The 19,219-nt window shown below is 30.2% G+C and overlaps 2 long non-coding RNA genes across 7 annotated transcripts in view; one reads left to right on the plus strand and one right to left on the minus strand.

Moving 5' to 3' along the window:
• LOC143231811 (uncharacterized) overlaps positions 1-19,219 on the minus strand; it is a 184,050-nt gene that overhangs the window by 28,994 nt on the left and 135,837 nt on the right. The gene's annotated exons all lie outside the window — the stretch shown is intronic.
• The window catches only part of LOC143231812 (uncharacterized), a 36,177-nt gene that overhangs the window by 14,957 nt on the left and 2,001 nt on the right, over positions 1-19,219 (plus strand). For 2 of the 5 annotated variants that reach the window (XR_013017208.1, XR_013017209.1), the window contains one exon: positions 12,980-13,044. This is a non-coding gene — a long non-coding RNA (uncharacterized LOC143231812). Of the gene's footprint in view, positions 1-11,544; positions 11,744-11,995; positions 12,060-12,139; positions 12,827-12,979; positions 13,045-19,219 lie in introns of those variants that run through there. The other 3 variants (XR_013017212.1, XR_013017211.1, XR_013017210.1) reach the window with 3 other exon arrangements.

The following is a 19,219-nucleotide window of genomic DNA, read 5'->3' on the forward strand; positions in this document are numbered from 1 at the left end:
GATATTGATATCATTATATTAATATTATATCACGTTATTATTATTATTGATATTAATATCATTACATTAATATTATATCACGTTATTATTATTATTGATATTGATATCATTATATTAATATTATATCACGTTATTATTATTATTGATATTAATATCATTACATTGATATTATATCATGTTATTATTATTATTGATATTGATATCATTACATTGATATCATATCACGTTATTATTATTATTGATACTGATATCATTACATTAATATTACATCATGTTATTATTATTATTGATATTGATATCATTACATTGATATCATATCACGTTATTATTATTATTGATATTGATATCATTACATTAATATTACATCACGTTATTATTATTATTGATATTGATATCATTATATTAATATTATATCACGTTATTATTATTATTATTGATATTAATATCATTACATTGATATCATATCACGTTATTATTATTATTATTGATATCATTACATTAATATTACATCACGTTATTATTATTATTGATATTGATATCATTACATTAATATTACATCACGTTATTATTATTATTGATATTGATATCATTATATTAATATTATATCACGTTATTATTATTATTGATATTAATATCATTACATTGATATTATATCACGTTATTATTATTATTGATATTGATATCATTACATTGATATCATATCACGTTATTATTATTATTGATATTGATATCATTACATTAATATTACATCACGTTATTATTATTATTGATATTGATATCATTATATTAATATTATATCACGTTATTATTATTATTGTTGATATTAATATCATTACATTGATATTATATCACGTTATTATTATTATTATTGATATTAATATCATTACATTGATATTATATCACGTTATTATTATTATTATTGATATTGATATCATTATATTGATATTATATCACGTTATTATTATTATTGATATTGATATCATTATATTAATATTATATCACGTTATTATTATTATTATTGATATTAATATCCTTACATTGATATTATATCACGTTATTATTATTATTATTGATATTGATATCATTACATTGATATTATATCACGTTATTATTATTATTATTGATATTGATATCATTACATTGATATTATATCACGTTATTATTATTATTGATATTGATATCATTACATTAATATTATATCACGTTATTATTATTATTATTGATATTGATATCATTACATTAATATTATATCACGTTATTATTATTATTGATATTGATATCATTACATTGATATCATATCACGTTATTATTATTATTGATATTGATATCATTATATTGATATTATATCACGTTATTATTACTATTTTGAACGGTTTATGTTTACGTCCTAAGAACTACTATAAAGCATACTGTTTATATATTAATGACCTTTTCATATGTAATGTTTTGGCCTGGTGGTTAAGGCACTCGACTCGTAATCTGAGGGTTTGCAGGTTCAAACCCCCGTCACGCCAAGCATGCTTGGCCTTTCAGCCGTGACGGCGTTATAATGTTAGGTCAATCCCACTATTCGTTGGTAAAAGAGTAGCTCAATAGTTGGCGGTGAATGGTGATGACTAGCTGCCTTTATCTAGTCTTACACCGCTAAATTAGGGATGGCTAGCGCAGAGAGCCCTCGTGTAGCTTTGCGCAAAATTAAAAAAGAAACCAAACCCTTTGTTTAGCTTTGTGTTTCATTACAAGCAAACTCAAATATATGTAATTGTGATTCCTATACGTTTTCAAAATCCATGTGATGTTGAAAACTATTAGGTGAGTTAGTAACTTAAATGAAATATTTTTACTACAAAAAGCTGAACAACAACAACAGAAAATTGTATCCACAAGTATATGTAATACAGTTTTGTTTCAGAATTTTCTCGCGAACTAACACAAAAACTAATCATACAAAGATATCTATAGTTTTGAACTTGAAGAATAGATGAAGGGCAGCTAGTCAACATCACATAGATTAGAAAGAAGGCAGCTGGTCAAACATCAAATATATTAGATGGAAAGCAGCTAGTCAACATCACATAAATTAGATGGAAGGCAGCTAGTCAACATCACATAAATTAGGTTGAAGGCAGCTAGTCAACATCACATAGATAAGGTGGAAGGCAGCTAGTCAACATCACATAGATGAGATAGAAGGCAGCTGGTCAAACATGAAATATATTAGATGGAAGGCAGCTAGTCAACATTACATAGATTAGATAAAAGGCAGCTGGTCAAGCATCAAATATATTAGATGGAAGGCAGCTAGTCAACATCACATAAATTAGGTTGAAGGCAGCTAGTCAACATCACATAGATTAGGTGGAAGGCAGCTAGTCAACATTACATAGATTAGATAGAAGGCAGCTGGTCAAACATCAAATATATTAGATGGAAGGCAGCTAGTCAACATCACATAAATTAGATGTAAGGCAGCTGGTCAAACATAAAATTGATTAGGTGGAAGGCAGCTAGCCAACATTACATAAATTAGATGGAAGGCAGCTGGTCAAACATCAAATATATTAGATGGAAGGCAGCTAGTCAACATCACATAGATGAGTGGGAAGGCAACTGGTCAAACATCAAACTAAATATAATACTGAACTTTTCTGTGATGACGGGTCGCGAACCATGAATCCTCACAGTGACCATCCAAACAACCTAATTACTAAGTCACTTCTGGCTTGTGTGTGTGTGTGATTTTCTTATTGCAAAACCACATCAGGCTATCTGCTGAGTCCACCGTAAATCAAGAGATAAATGCACAAAATTTAAATTCTAAGTTCATTTGGAACGTCATGCAAGCTAAAGTGTTTCTTCAATATTATACTTTATCATTAGGCTCAATGAATGATAACTGACCACGTAATTTTATATAGTTTTTATCAGAAATAAGGATATTCGTTATTCGTAAACCCTACGCTTCGGTATTTTCTTCGAGTACTTCAATACATAACTCTCCTGTTAAACAAATACATTGTCTAAGTTTTTTTTTGTAATTTTATTATCTCATTCCCGGCTGAGAAATACATCTTACTCTGTGCACGTGATTCTGTAGTCTGTGTGTGGTCGACTTCTTTCTTTTACGCTGTGCCTTGTTTAAGTCATCTTTCATTCCTTTCACAGGGACACACACATACACTTAGTTTGTTTTAAACAAGATAGCATGTTTTTTGTTTTTTTTTACTTTCACATTTACCTTCCAGTTTTATTGATGTTTGACATCATGTAAGATAAATGTGTTTGTGCGAGTTAGACGAAAATATCGCTTTGTTTCTCCTTTAATTTCCTACTTATTTAGCAATTTAAGTGGCTTTTATCTTAACTTCATGACGTCAATCTATGATATGCTCTAACTGTCAGTATCAACGATTATACGATATAGTAAAGAGATAGGCTAGCGTCGACAACCGAAGCAGAAAAGCTACTTGGATTCTGATGGTTATCAAACTAACGACGGGATAGGACATATATAAATAACGGTCATGAAACCAACCACTTATTACACGATGGAAATCCATTGATACGAAAATAACAAATGATAACACACCAACAATATATATGTTTATATATTTTTGTGAGGAGCCGTTTCATATAGATGAACTACCATTCCACAACGTAGAATGTTCTACTATAGTTAAGTTCGGCCCTGCCATTACATTCTCGTACTTTCAACTTCAAGAGTTGCCTGTATTTGAAGTGGATGCAGCTGTAACTCGCAATATCATATAGAATAGTAGTTATTTAATTATTAGTTGTTGTGTGAGCTTTGCGTCATATGTTTTTAAAGAATCAATTAATCATTTCAAACACTACATAAACTGATATGAAAGAAAACTCTGTGGTAAATCACTCACTATTTAAACAATATTTGGAATGTTAGACTTTCTCTCGCAATAATTAAACAATATTTGGAATGTTAGACTCTCTCTCGCAATCATTAAACAATATATGGAATGTTAGACTCTCTTTCGCAATAATTAAACAATATTTGGAATGTTAGACTCTCTCTCGCAATAATTAAACAATATTTGAAATGTTAGACTCTCTCTCGCAATAATTAAACAACATTTGAAATGTTAGACTCTCTCTCGCAATAATTAAACAATATTTGGAATGTTAGACTCTCTCTCGCAATAACTAAACAATATTTGAAATGTTAGATTCTCGACTATTGAACAACACTGGAAATGTTGGAGTTTTGATAATCGAACAATATCTGAATCGTAATTTACTTAATTAAACTATGTGAAATATAAAACAATTATTAACTAAACAATATCTAGAATATAGAACAATTAACAATTAAACTAACTGAAATATAAAACAATTATTAACTAAACAATATCTAGAATATAGAACAATTAACAATTAAACTAACTGAAATATAAGACAATTAATGATTAAACAACATCTGAAATATACATTTAATAAGTAAACATCTAAAAGCGAAGGTATTTAATAAGTTAACCGTACCTGAATACCGTACCTTGAATGAAATTCCCTTTTAAAGCTATTGACGGTACCTTCAAATCTAAATTTTAATTTTTTAATATTTAATAACAGTAAGCAAAGCATGCGAACGATACACTATCAAACTTAGTTTACGTTAGCCTTGTGTATAACCTTAGAATGTACTATTCAGTAACCTTACTGAACACTTAACCATGATAAATACTTTTGAAATTACTCTTCATTTAATGGTTAAACTTCCCAATAGTTGTCAACGATAAACAACTGACATCACGGTTATCAGGATTTTCTAACGTGTTTAAGAAAAATACGTAAATGTTGAAACATTTTTAACGACCAGTAAGTTTAATAATTTATTTGTTGTTTCGTAACCAAATTTCTGTTATTAAACTTAGTCCAAAAGTCGGTTATCGTTGCTTTGAATTAAGCGCGAGGCTACATAAGTGGCTATCTGTGCTCTGCTCATCACGGGTATCGAAACCCAGATTTTAGCGTGTAAATCCGCAGACATACCGCTGAGACACCGGGGGGACAGTCGGTTATCGAAGAAAAATGATAGTTATAAATAAGTAATTAAAGAAGTTAATACTTAAAGCTTTAAAATTTATCCCAGTGGTGAAAAAGCACTGTATGCTGGTTTGTAAACAACTGATTTTGTTTTGAGTAATTCATCATTTACGTTATTGAAAGCACTGTACATAAAATGTGTACGTACGAAAGAAAAGCGTAAATGCCAAGCCTGAATATAGTAGCGTAATTTTTGGTATTTATTCAATACAACAAATTACATGTTTTAAGGCATAGCTAATGTAAATATATATTAAAAAACTGTGAGAAAGTACAATATATAAATAATAATAACCTTAGAAGTAAAACAATTATAGTTTAAATTATGTATAGATTAAAGATCAATTTTTTCACCAGAGGTCAGCTTTATAATATAGAATAATGCATTTGACGAAATGTCACAGAATTATTCACAAATCAGTTTAGGTTATTATATGATGAAGTAAAACGGACTTAGAACCCTATAGATATAGTAGGAAGTACTTTCCAAATAAATACGAAAGAAAATAATAGTGTGATAAACCAGGTGAAATACTATAGAAATAATATAGACTCACATTTAAAAACAAAATGTATTGTAAACGTTGACCACCACTTCTTGGTTTGTTGTAAACGTTCTGTACTAATTGTTTGATCTATGAATAATAAGTAAATGTTATTACATCATTGGAAACTTTCTTTGTATTAAAGTAAGTGTTTTTCAACAGTCTCGTCTTCTTACTTTCCGTTACATGAATATTTATTTACTGTATTTCATTTTTGGTCAACTGGAAAAAAGGAGACAATTGAAAGAAAAAGTACCATCATTTACGGTATTAAGTAAAACTTAGGATACCTTAAAGATTTTCATATTATGGGGTATCAGTATTTACGGTATTAAGTAAAACTTAGGATACCTTAAAGATTTTCATATGCTGTGGTATCAGTATTTACGGTATTAAGTAAAACTTAGGATACCTTAAAGATTTTCATATTATGTGGTATCAGTATTTACGGTATTAAGTAAAACTTAGGATACCTTAAAGATTTTCATATTATGTGGTATCAGTATTTACGGTATTAAGTAAAACTTAGGATACCTTAAAGATTTTCATATTATGTGGTATCAGTATTTACGGTATTAAGTAAAACTTAGGACACCTTAAAGATTTTCATATTATGTGGTATCAGTATTTACGGTATTAAGTAAAACTTAGGATACCTTAAAGATTTTCATATTATGTGGTATCAGTATTTACGGTATTAAGTAAAACTTAGGATAGCTTAAAGATTTTCATATTATGTGGTATCAGTATTTACGGTATTAAGTAAAACTTAGGATACCTTAAAGATTTTCATATTATGTGGTATCAGTATTTACGGTGTTAAGTAAAACTTAGGATACCTTAAAGATTTTCATATTATGTGGTATCAGTATTTACGGTATTAAGTAAAACTTAGGATACCTTAAAGATTTTCATATTATGTGGTATCAGTATTTACGGTGTTAAGTAAAACTTAGGATACCTTAAAGATTTTCATATTATGTGGTATCAGTATTTACGGTGTTAAGTAAAACTTAGGATACCTTAAAGATTTTCATATTATGTGGTATCAGTATTTACGGTGTTAAGTAAAACTTAGGATACCTTAAAGATTTTCATATTATGTGGTATCAGTATTTACGGTATTAAGTAAAACTTAGGATACCTTAAAGATTTTCATATTATGTGGTATCAGTATTTACGGTATTAAGTAAAACTTAGGATACCTTCAAAATTTTCATATTATGTGGTATCAGTATTTACGGTATTAAGTAAAACTTAGGATACCTTAAAGATTTTCATATTATGTGGTATCAGTATTTACGGAATTAAGTAAAACTTAGGATACCTTAAAGATTTTCATATTATGTGGTACCAGTATTTAAGGTATTAAGTAAAACATAGGATACATTAAGGATTTTCATATTATGTGGTACCAGTATTTAAGGTATTAAGTAAAACATAGGATACCTTAAGGATTTTCATATTATGTGGTACCAGTATTTAAGGTATTAAGTAAAACTTAGGATACCTTAAAGATTTTCATATGCTGTGGTATCAATATTTACGGTGTTAAGTAAAACTTAGGATACCTTAAAGATTTTCATATTATGTGGTACCAGTGTTTAAGGTATTAAGTAAAACTTAGGATACCTTAAAGATTTTCATATGCTGTGGTATCAATATTTACGGTATTAAAATTTAGGGTACCCTAAAGATGTTCGTATTCTGAGATGTAACGTTCCTTGAAAGACTTGTTGTTTTTTAAAGACTGCAGGAAATTCTGATTGCTCTTAATAATTTATTTTCAGTTTTATTTTACAGTAACTTCCATTCCTTTTATGAATTACAAAATTTTAACACGACTAGCATAATCAGCTGTAAGTATAGTTAAACAACTAGCATAATCAGCTGTAAGAATAGTTAAACAACTAGCATAATCAGCCGTAAGTATAGTTACACAACTAGCATAATCAGCCGTAAGTATAGTTAAACAACTATCATAATCAGCCGTAAGTATAGTTACACAACTAGCATAATCAGCCGTAAGTATAGTTACACAACTAACATAATCAGCCGTAAGTATAGTTACACAACTAGCATAATCAGCCGTAAGTATAGTTACACAACTAGCATAATCAGCCGTAAGTATAGTTAAACAACTATCATAATCAGCTGTAAGTATAGTTACACAACTAGCATAATCAGCCGTAAGTATAGTTACACAACTAGCATAATCAGCCGTAAGTATAGTTAAACAACTATCATAATCAGCTGTAAGTATAGTTACACAACTAGCATAATCAGCCGTAAGTATAGTTACACAACTAGCATAATCAGCCGTAAGTATAGTTAAACAACTAGCATAATCAGCTGTAAGTATAGTTAAACAACTATCATATTCAGCTGTAAGTATAGTTACACAACTAGCATAATCAGCTGTAAGTATAGTTACACAACTAGCATAATCAGCCGTAAGTATAGTTAAACAACTATCATAATCAGCTGTAAGTATAGTTACACAACTAGCATAATCAGCTGTAAGTATAGTTACACAACTAGCATAATCAGCTGTAAGTATAGTTAAACAACTAGCATAATCAGCTGTAAGTATAGTTAAACAACTATCATAATCAGCTGTAAGTCTAGTTACACAACTAGCATAATGAGCTGTAAGTATAGTTAAACAACTAGCATAATCAGCTGTAAGTATAGTTACACAACTAGCATAATCAGCTGTAAGTATAGTTACACAACTAGCATAATCAGCCGTAAGTATAGTTACACAACTAGCATAATCAGCCGTAAGTATAGTTAAACAACTAGCATAATCAGCTGTAAGAATAGTTAAACAACTATCATAATCAGCCGTAAGTATAGTTACACAACTAGCATAATCAGCTGTAAGTATAGTTAAACAACTAGCATAATGAGCCGTAAGTATAGTTAAACAGCTAGCATAATCAGCTGTAAGTATAGTTACACAACTAGCATAATCAGCTGTAAGTATAGTTACACAACTATCATAATCAGCTGTAAGTATAGTTAAACAACTAGCATAATCAGCTGTAAGTATAGTTACACAACTAGCATAATCAGCTGTAAGTATAGTTAAACAACTAGCATAATCAGCTGTAAGTATAGTTAAACAACTAGCATAATCAGCTGTAAGTATAGTTAAACAGAGAGAGAATTTTAGTTTTGTTTCTACACATATTTACCTTCAAAAGAACATGTATTATACATTATTTAGAATGCCAAATATATGTACCTCTAGTAATAAATGGTATGCATACACACTTACCCATGAAGCAGTGCTACTTACCCATGAAACAGTGCAACTTTTTAGTATTATTAAAGCGAGGTTTTATTTTACAAATAGATTTAAGTTTCAGTATCCTGTGTAATTACTCTACGTCACGATTTAAACTTGAAGCGTTAACACACTGAACATACTTTAATAGAGACAAACGCACGTAGCTCTTAGGCTTAAACACATTTTAGTAAGAAACAGATTTAAAATGTTTGCACATTTTCTTTCTTGGAGAAAGATTTATGTCAGGTGAGATCTTTTGTTTAACACCCTTGAACTCTTCACATGCAAAACTTACATTTCACAAGATGTAATAGTTTCTAAGAATAAGAAAACAGTGCACTGTTTTTTTACAGTATGCCATGTTTTGTTGAATAATATTCACAGTTATATAAACAAAACTAACTAAACTTTGACGCTGACGACCGGTTTGCCCACAAAGACGACAGATCCACCTATCGAAAACATTAAGGTTTTATCGTGTGTTTTTACGGTAGTGTACCACTGTTTCGTTGTCGCTACGCGTGTTTTTACTATCATGAACATGTCACGTGTTCCTCATGATCATGTGAATTATGTATAAGACACTAGTTTGAGATTTTAAAACACGAAAAGTGAATAAACGCTCAGTTGCATACAATAAGATCGTAACGCACACCTACGAACACTTTATTATCGCTGAATTAGATTAATATTCCAGCTGGATAGACTGATCCCGTTAATATATAAGTTTAGACGTAATGCTTGTATAAATATAAGTTTATTACATTCTAAAATAATGTTAGTACTTTCAAAACTCAATTTAGTCCATTTTAGTTTTCTAAACTCCACGTCTGAATTCGATTATATAAATATAGATCTTTACAAAGAAGATGGATGTCGTACATCATTCATGTGCACTTCATAATCAAACGCATATCACGTAAACTTTCATGTTCGGTAAACATCACCGCTTTTCACATTCTATAAATATAGAATGTATTCTTGATCTGATTATGTTGATTGTTATCGGAAGGTAATGGTTTAGAGAAATCTAACGCTTAATCTGGGGACCAACATTTCACTGATTCTTTCCACACATGACGTTCCTATAAACTTACAAGTTGAAAAATTGCAGACAGAGAACGAGATCTGAATGTGACATCTCGTGCATAGGGCGTGGAAATAATACGCACTGGAATTTGTAGAGCCTGATTTTTTTTTTCAATAACACGAATGTTTTATTTTTTAAACTAAACGTTGGTTAAAAATTTACTTTATGGAATAATATTAGAATCATGCTATTTTAAAAAAAACGGAAATGATATATGTAAATGGTAATTTAAAAATAACACTTATTTTTCGAAATAAGTAATAGGTGGAATACTGTTGTCTCGGTACAAAGCTACACAATTGGCTGTCCGCACTTTGTCTATTATGAATTTTTTAGTGTTGAAAGTAAACTTATCAACATAAATTTTACTTAAATAGAAAGCTAAGAAAGAAAAGAAATCACGACAACGCAAGAATGTTTCGGTTTAGACGAACTTGGAGTCGACACAAAATTTAAATACGCCCATTGGTTGGAATCACAGCGATTTAGATTAATAAATATGTGTGAATATACATGTGTATCAATAGTATGCTTATAATAACTTCTCATTTTTGCTGAATTAATGTTTGAAATAGTTGATAAGGTATTATAGTTTGAGAGTCTATAAAAATTCGTTTTTATTCAATTACCAAAAGGAAATTGTATATTTCAGGCCTACGCCGCACGGATTCCAAAGTCACGATACAATTCGTGCTCTACGAAACACGATATGTATTATATTTACTACATGCATATATAATCACACATTAATCTGTTTTATTTCGGGGATCTTATAAATATTAACTGTGTAAAAATTCATTAAAAGCCTGAATGCGTCAATGTAGAGTAGTGGATATACGTTTGTCATATTCTGAATGCTTTGCATGCGTATCACTCGCTTGGTTTGTATAGGTGCAGCTACCATAATACAGAATCTGTCCGTTAGGCCTCACTTGTTTATGTTTTTGATCAAACATTCTCTCAAAACAAGCAGGTTTGCGTAGTTACGACTCTTATATTCGAATTTTAGATTTGCGCCGTGTCGTACATTTGATATAGAATGGACAACAATTCTGGTATTCTAAATTAATGTGAAAGGATTCGTATATGAAGGGAAACGCTAATGATTGACACTTCATTCAGCCAGCTCGTCGTAGATTAAATTTAAACGTATTTATTCACTAGAAATAAGCCTACAAAGTACACCCAGCAACCATTTTGAAGAAATATAAATAAAACATAGACACCGAGTGGAACTTTTGACGTGCGCAGCAATCTAATGCATGTTCGATCGTGCTATTTTAAAATAATATTAATTACATTTTAATAGTAGCGTTGGAGGTCAGTGTTGAATTTAGAACGGTTTCACCACGGTCAGCTAAAGTCTTTGGTTGAAATCTAGAATTCATTACATACGTGTCTAGATTTTGTAGGAAAACAAAAAGAAATAACAAGGAAGGAAAGTCTGTACTTCTAATAAGAAAATTCGAACTGGTTGTCGGTATGCGTATTGGTGTATAAAGAGTTAGGGCAAGGTTAAAAACAATATATGTATATATACACTTAACACATACATGAACAAGTTAGCGCAAGTACTGAAATAACGAAATAAGGAACTGAGACTGTTATTTGAATCTGATTAACCTCAAATTGCGATGTATGAGTGAAAGATATAAGGTTTATGAAAAACAAACAAACTAGCTTAGGCACTGAATAATTCATAATTTATAATACGACAGTCATAACGCTTCGAAGGTAAGAAGAAGAAATTTACTTATCACAGAGCGGTTGTGAAATTTGCTCTGTAATATAACTATAGGTATTTATTTAAATTTTGTTTGCATAAATATATACTTTATATGCGTATATATAAATATATATATATAAGTGAGACTTAATCTTTGTTCGTTGTTGTTCAAATAGCCAGTATTTCTCATAATATATCTTAAATTACTGTAAAAAGAAAAAACCATGAGCTAGAAGAAGGAATTTTACTTGGAAGGCAAAACGTTAACACTGTTACTATGTGGAAAGATGGAGGGACACAGTTGTGGACACATCTAATAATAACGTTTGTTCCCAAACAAATCCTTTAAACTCACCTTAGATAAGTGATGGAGGAAGCCAAGTTCATTCTGATTAACAGTTCGGTGTAAAACTATCTATATAGCTGACCTGAAATCGTAAAGTAAAATGCATCTTTGTTTCAAATTTCGTTTCTTACGAAAGAACATCATCCGCCATCTTGTCGCGTCGTGTCGCGAGATAAACTCCATCATGTAAGCTCTTGTTTGACTGGAGCGCGTTGGGGCTTATTCAAGATTAGCTTAGAGTCACGACTACCTACCCTGGAACACTTGTAATTTACCAGATACTTCACCCCCCCTCCCAGTCATTTCTGCAACAGTTGACAACAAACTGTTGTTAAATATACCTCGTGTGTTATGGCCTGTATTATTAACTTTAAACTCAAAGTCCAGCAAAATTAGTATATTATCTCACGACTCTACGTCTTTTGTATGCTATTTCTGATTATTCCTATAATTCACTTCAACACTTGGCAAAATTTAACAATGACAGATGACAGAAAAAAATACAAGTAACTGAGGAACAGTCACGAAACAACCGTAATTTAAATTCCACATGGAAAACAAAAAGCTGCTAAAATTGGATTCACTTATGTTATCAAAGACCCTGCAGAGACAACATTAAGGTGCTTTTACTGGAGAACTATCAAGATAAGTGAGAGAGAAAGAGAGATAAGGAACGTCATATGATAACAAATTAGTGAATTGTTTTCAACATCTCGCATTTCTGATGTCTGAGTGCATTACTTTGGTAACTTTGAACCCCCTGTTTCCTCAGTAAAAGAGTTCTCGTTATAAATTTATGATAATTCTTAAGCTGTATACATAACTGTTTCTTTTTGTCATAAAAGAACATAAAAATAATAACGCTTTCAACCTTTCTCAGATTTCTTTCCTTTTTCAGGCTAAACAAGTCACAGAACGGGGAATAAAAATGCAGGGAGGAAGGCTGTGGAACATAAACAAATGGTAATTTGAGATTTATTGTTCTAGCTTAGGTGGTTTATGTAGTGCTTGCATGTTATTATTAATACAAAAATACCAACATTAGCTCAGATTTTATGATGTTTTAATCAACCTTAGCTCTCTCTCTTTGTTTATATATAGATGCGTAGTTTACATTTTATTATAAAATCCTGATAAAGTTTCTAAGTTATTTCACAGGTACGTGGATTATATACGTATATTATACAAGTCAGATAACGTTTCTAAGTTGTTTAACACTTAACAAATACGTGGTTTATATACATATATTATTTAAACCAGTTAATGCTATTAAGTTGTTTCACGTGTATGTGGTTTACATTTTATATATATATACATACATATAGAAACCGGATAATTCTACTGAACTATTGGTTTAATGTAAAACCTCAGTTGGAGTTCAATGTACCAAATAGTAATTGTCTTTAATCATAACTAAAGTGACATTATGTTAAAATATAACACATTAACGAAACTGTAACCACAATTATTATACAAATATACAATGGCTTAAGTTAATCTGAAGAGATTAAACGTATTGAAAACGTTTCGTTTTTTAGTAACAAAAACCAAGAAAGTAACGAAGCCGTTTCGTGCGTGGTTATACCGAATGAATTTACTAAACGTAGAACACGTCAAACAAATCAACAAATATTAACGCGAGGCTTCAACGGGAAAACTTGGAAAAAATATGTACATCAGAAAGTACAGTGGAACTTTAGGTAGAAAAACATAGTACGTTTGAAAACATTAATGTACTGCAAATGCTGGTTGAAGGAAAAGGACACGACGTTTTTGTAAGAAGGCCTTTTCAGGTCGTTGTTCTAATATAGATCGGTTTCAGTGAACTGTTCAAATACACCACGGTTAAAAACAAACTGTTATAAACAAGCAATGTATTTCTTACACAACTAGCAACATCAGTTACAACTTAAACTTTCCGAGTAATTATATGTCTTAAGTAAGATACGTTTCTAAGGGGTACATTTTGTCTGGGTACAAACCTAATATATATGCGTTGTGGCTGTATAGGATAGTGGTTGTGTAATTCATGTTTGAAGATGGAGTCTCAACACTAGAAAAGTCATGCGCCACAGTCTAATGCGCCACATGTGAAAACGTAAAAGAATAAACTCTTTAAAGAAAATAATGAAACAATGTGATATGGTTAAAGCAAAACAAGTGTAATTGGAATTTAGAATATAATTAATCAAAGTATTTAACCAGATGTATAAGGTTTGGATAATACGATACCGCAGAATTTGACTAAACATTTAATTAGACGTCACAGATACATTTGTCTGTCAAAATGACTTGGGCCCGGCATGGCCAAGCGTGTTAAGGTGTTCAACTCGTAATCCGAGGGTCGCGGGATCGAATTCCGGTCGCACCAAACATGATCGCCCTCCCAGCCGTGGGGGCGTTATAATGTGACTGTCAATCCCACTATTCGTTGGTAAAAGAGTAGCCCAAGAGTTGGCGGTGGGTGGTGATGACTAGCCGCCTTTCCTCTAGTTTTACACTGCTAAATTAGGGACGACTGGCGCAAATAGCCCTCGAGTAGCTTTGCGCAGAAATTCAAAAACAAACAAACAAACAAACAAAATCAGTTTGACTACAAAATGTTACTATAAATTATGTCGTAATTAATCTAATGGGCGAATTATTTAGTAATTTTTATACGTACATATTGCCAGTAGCTTGACTAAATTTAATAAATGGAAAGTTGAGAAACATCGTTTCACTACTTAGAAAGAAACACTAACATAGTTTATGTTTTTCAATAATTAAAAAAAATATCATTCCATTATTGAAAGACAAGACAAAATAAATATTTTTTTTATTAATAGAATGAACCTTCCAGAGCATTTCCTTAAAGAAACTCAAAAGCTACTAAAACGTAATTTTTAGCCAACGAAACAAGAAATGTTCTGGGGCTTGATGTTGTCTTGACAGATTAGAAACAACAACAACAACAACAAAAAGTCTTCCAATAAGTGGTTTCTGTTCATAAAATTCAAACCTTCCAGGATACCATGTTCTGTTAACGAAACTGAAACCTAGTATGTTATAATGTTTTATCATAAAATATATTAGTATGTGACATTTTGTTCATGAAACTAAAACCTTTTAGAGAAAATGTGTCTCAGGACGGCTGGTATGGGTATTAACACTTTTACTAACACAGCAGAGAACAACGTTTCAACCTTCTTAGGTCATCATCAGGTTAACTGGAAGACGACCCACGAAGATCGTTGTTCTTTGCTTTATTAGAAAAGTGTTAATCGTCATACCAGCCGTCCTGAGACACATTTTTACTTCAAATGGGTTTCTCGTCATCACGAGAAACCTTTTAGAATTTGGTGCTGTGTCAGTAAGTTGAAACTTAGAACATAAAGTTCCTTCCTCAAAGTGAACATGTGGGATATGGTGTTTATATTAACGAAGGAAACACCTTCTAAAATATGATTTTTTTTTTAATAATGTGGTTAATGTAAATATTTTATGCGACAGAACCAGCTAGGAAATGATAACTACCGGAGTTCCATATCTGTTTTAAAGTTCATTATATTCTATAAACTATTTATAAGGAAAACGAGCAATTCTATAGATTACTCTTCCATATTTGGTTCAAATGGATATAAGAAATTTGATACGTAAACGAGAAGGGTTTAAACTTCTATTAAGAACGTGTTAGTCCAAGATTACATTTACCACTATTAACCATCTGCATTTTTCGAAGTATAGGGTACAGAAACTTTTGTTTTTCATTCAACTTCTCTATATAACAAAGTTAACGCTGTTCTCTAACTATATAGTTATAATACATTATATTATATGCTATAATATGATACACTGCGACTATTATAATACAATTACTTGTTCTCACTGGCCATACTGTTATTTAGAATGATATAATTTATATCAAATATTGCTGGTACTTGTTACTTTATAATAAAGTTAACACTGTGTTCTCTACCACATTGTATACTGGACACATTGTAATTGATTGTTAGTCTATAATAAAGATAACACTGTGTTTTCTAACGGTAGTATTGTTTATACTACATTGTATATTGGACACATTGTAATTGCTTATTACCTTATAATAAAGTTAACACTGTGTTCTCTACTACATTGTATGCTGGACACATTGTAATTGATTGTTAGTCTATAATAAAGTTAACACTGTGTTCTTTAATGGTAGTATTGTTTATACTACATTGTATATTAGACACATTGTAATTGCTTGTTACTTTATAATAAAGTTAACACTGTGTTCTCTACTACATTGTATACTGGACACATTGTAATTGATTGTTAGTCTATAATAAAGTTAACACTGTGTTTTCTAACGGTAGTATTGTTTATACTACATTGTATATTAGACACATTGCAGTCTCTTGCTAGTCTATAATAAACAAAACACTGAATTTTCTAGACAAATGTTATTTATAGCACTTTCTGTTTATGTATACCACGTGGTTTTCCTTAGTTGATAGTTGAAATGGTTTTCAGATAATATTAGATGTTCTATTCAGTGATTATAGTACTAACGAATATTTTAAAGATGCGAAGCGAAAACGGTTTATTCAGCTATGTATAAAAACTATTGAAAAATGTAATAAATCCTAATAATAGTAATATTCAGTGATTATAGTACTAACGACTATTTTAAAGATGACTACACTGTTGTATAGAATGCATGTATATTAGTAAATACAGATCCTACTGTATGTATAGTATACACGTGTTGTTCTTAAGTAAATACAGATCCTACTGTATGTATAGTATACATGTATTGTTGTTAAGTAAATACAGATCCTACTGTATGTGTAGTATACATGTATTGTTGTTAAGTAAATACAGATCCTACTGTATGTATAGTATACATGTATTGTTGTTAAGTAAATACAGATCCTACTGTATGTATAGTATACATGTATTGTTGTTAAGTAAATACAGATCCTACTGTATGTATAGTATACATGTATTGTTGTTAAGTAAATACAGATCCTACTGTATGTGTAGTATACATGTATTGTTGTTAAGTAAATACAGATCCTACTGTATGTATAGTATACATGTATTGTTGTTAAGTAAATATTGTTGTTAAGTAAATACAGATCCTACTGTATGTATAGTATACATGTATTGTTGTTAAGTAAATAGAGATCCTACTGTATGTATTGTTGTTAAGTAAATACAGATCCTACTGTATGTATAGTATACATGTATTGTTGTTAAGTAAATACAGATCCTACTGTATGTATAGTATACATGTATTGTTGTTAAGTAAATACAGATCCTACTGTATGTATAGTATACATGTATTGTTGTTAAGTAAATACAGATCCTACTGTATGTATAGTATACATGTATTGTTGTTAAGTAAATACAGATCCTACTGTATGTATAGTATACATGTATTGTTGTTAAGTAAATACAGATCCTACTGTATGTATAGTATACATGTATTGTTGTTAAGTAAATACAGATCCTACTGTATGTATAGTGTACATGTATTGTTGTTAAGTAAATACAGATCCTACTGTATGTATAGTATACATGTATTGCTGTTAAGTAAATACAGATCCTACTGTATGTATAGTATGCATGTATTGTTGTTAAGTAAATACAGATCCTACTGTATGTATAGTATACATGTATTGTTGTTAAGTAAATACAGATCCTACTGTATGTATAGTATACATGTATTGTTGTTAAGTAAATACAGATCCTACTGTATGTATAGTATACATGTATTGTTGTTAAGTAAATAGAGATCCTACTGTATGTATAGTATACATGTATTGTTGTTAAGTAAATACAGATCCTACTGTATGTATAGTATACATGTATTGTTGTTAAGTAAATACAGATCCTACTGTATGTATAGTGTACATGTATTGTTGTTAAGTAAATACAGATCCTACTGTATGTATAGTATACATGTATTGTTGTTAAGTAAATACAGATCCTACTGTATGTATAGTATACATGTATTGTTGTTAAGTAAATACAGATCCTACTATACGTAGTACATAGTTAACGAAGTATTCAAGGATGTTGGTGTAACTTATTAATCATATAGGAAGTATTAATCCGTGTAGCCGAAAACATTATTAACAATATTAATATTTTGGTATTACATTGACCAACATTATCTTACATTATGTAAATACGAAATATTTGAGTTATTAAAAATAAAACCTGAAGAACGTATTTGCTGTGACGACATTCTGATAGAATTGTTGTTTGATGATTCACGACATTCAGGCACACACTTCTGACAGAATTGTTGTTTGATGATTCACGACATTCAGGCACACACTTCTGACAGATTTGTTGTTTGATGATTCTACTGTCAACAGTAGAATCCCATTACTTACCACCATCATTTTCTAGCATATATTTGAAGCATAACTGCCTTTTACATTCTTCATATAAAACCACAACTACAGTTATCTGGCGTCATTTTTAGCTGCATATAACAGAAATATAACTGATGCTTACATACTTTATATGAAACCACAACTACAGTTATTTAGCGTCATTTTTTGCGGCATATACCTAAAACATAAGTGATGTTTACATTCTTTATTTGAAACCACAACTACAGTTACTTAGCGTCATTTTTTGCAGCATATACCTAAAACATAACTGATGTTTACATTCTTTATTTGAAACCACAACTAGAGTTACTTAGCGTCATTTTTTGCAGCATATTTTTGAAACTTAACTGCCGTTTACATACTTTATATGAAACCACAACTACCGTTGTTTAGCGTCATTTTTAACAGCATATACCTAAAACATAACTGACGTTTAAATTCTTTATATGAAGCCATAACGCTACAGTTATCAAGTGGCACTTTTATTAGCATATATTGGAAACTGAGTTGTTATACAAATATTTTCTACATATATCAGTTGCATATATTGATAATAACACAAAAATGTACTATTTGTTTTCAGTTATTTCCAGAGAATAACTAAACATTTTCTTATTAAAAACTAAGAACAAAGAATAAAAAAATATAAAACACAAAATTAAAATATTTATTGTGTGTATAAAATATTATAATATTTATTATGTGTATAAAATATTGTAATATTTATTATGTGTTTAAAATATTGTAATATTTATTATGTGTAT

Source organism: Tachypleus tridentatus, chromosome 11, assembly GCF_004210375.1.
Source record: "Tachypleus tridentatus isolate NWPU-2018 chromosome 11, ASM421037v1, whole genome shotgun sequence".
Lineage (NCBI taxonomy): Eukaryota > Metazoa > Arthropoda > Merostomata > Xiphosura > Limulidae > Tachypleus > Tachypleus tridentatus.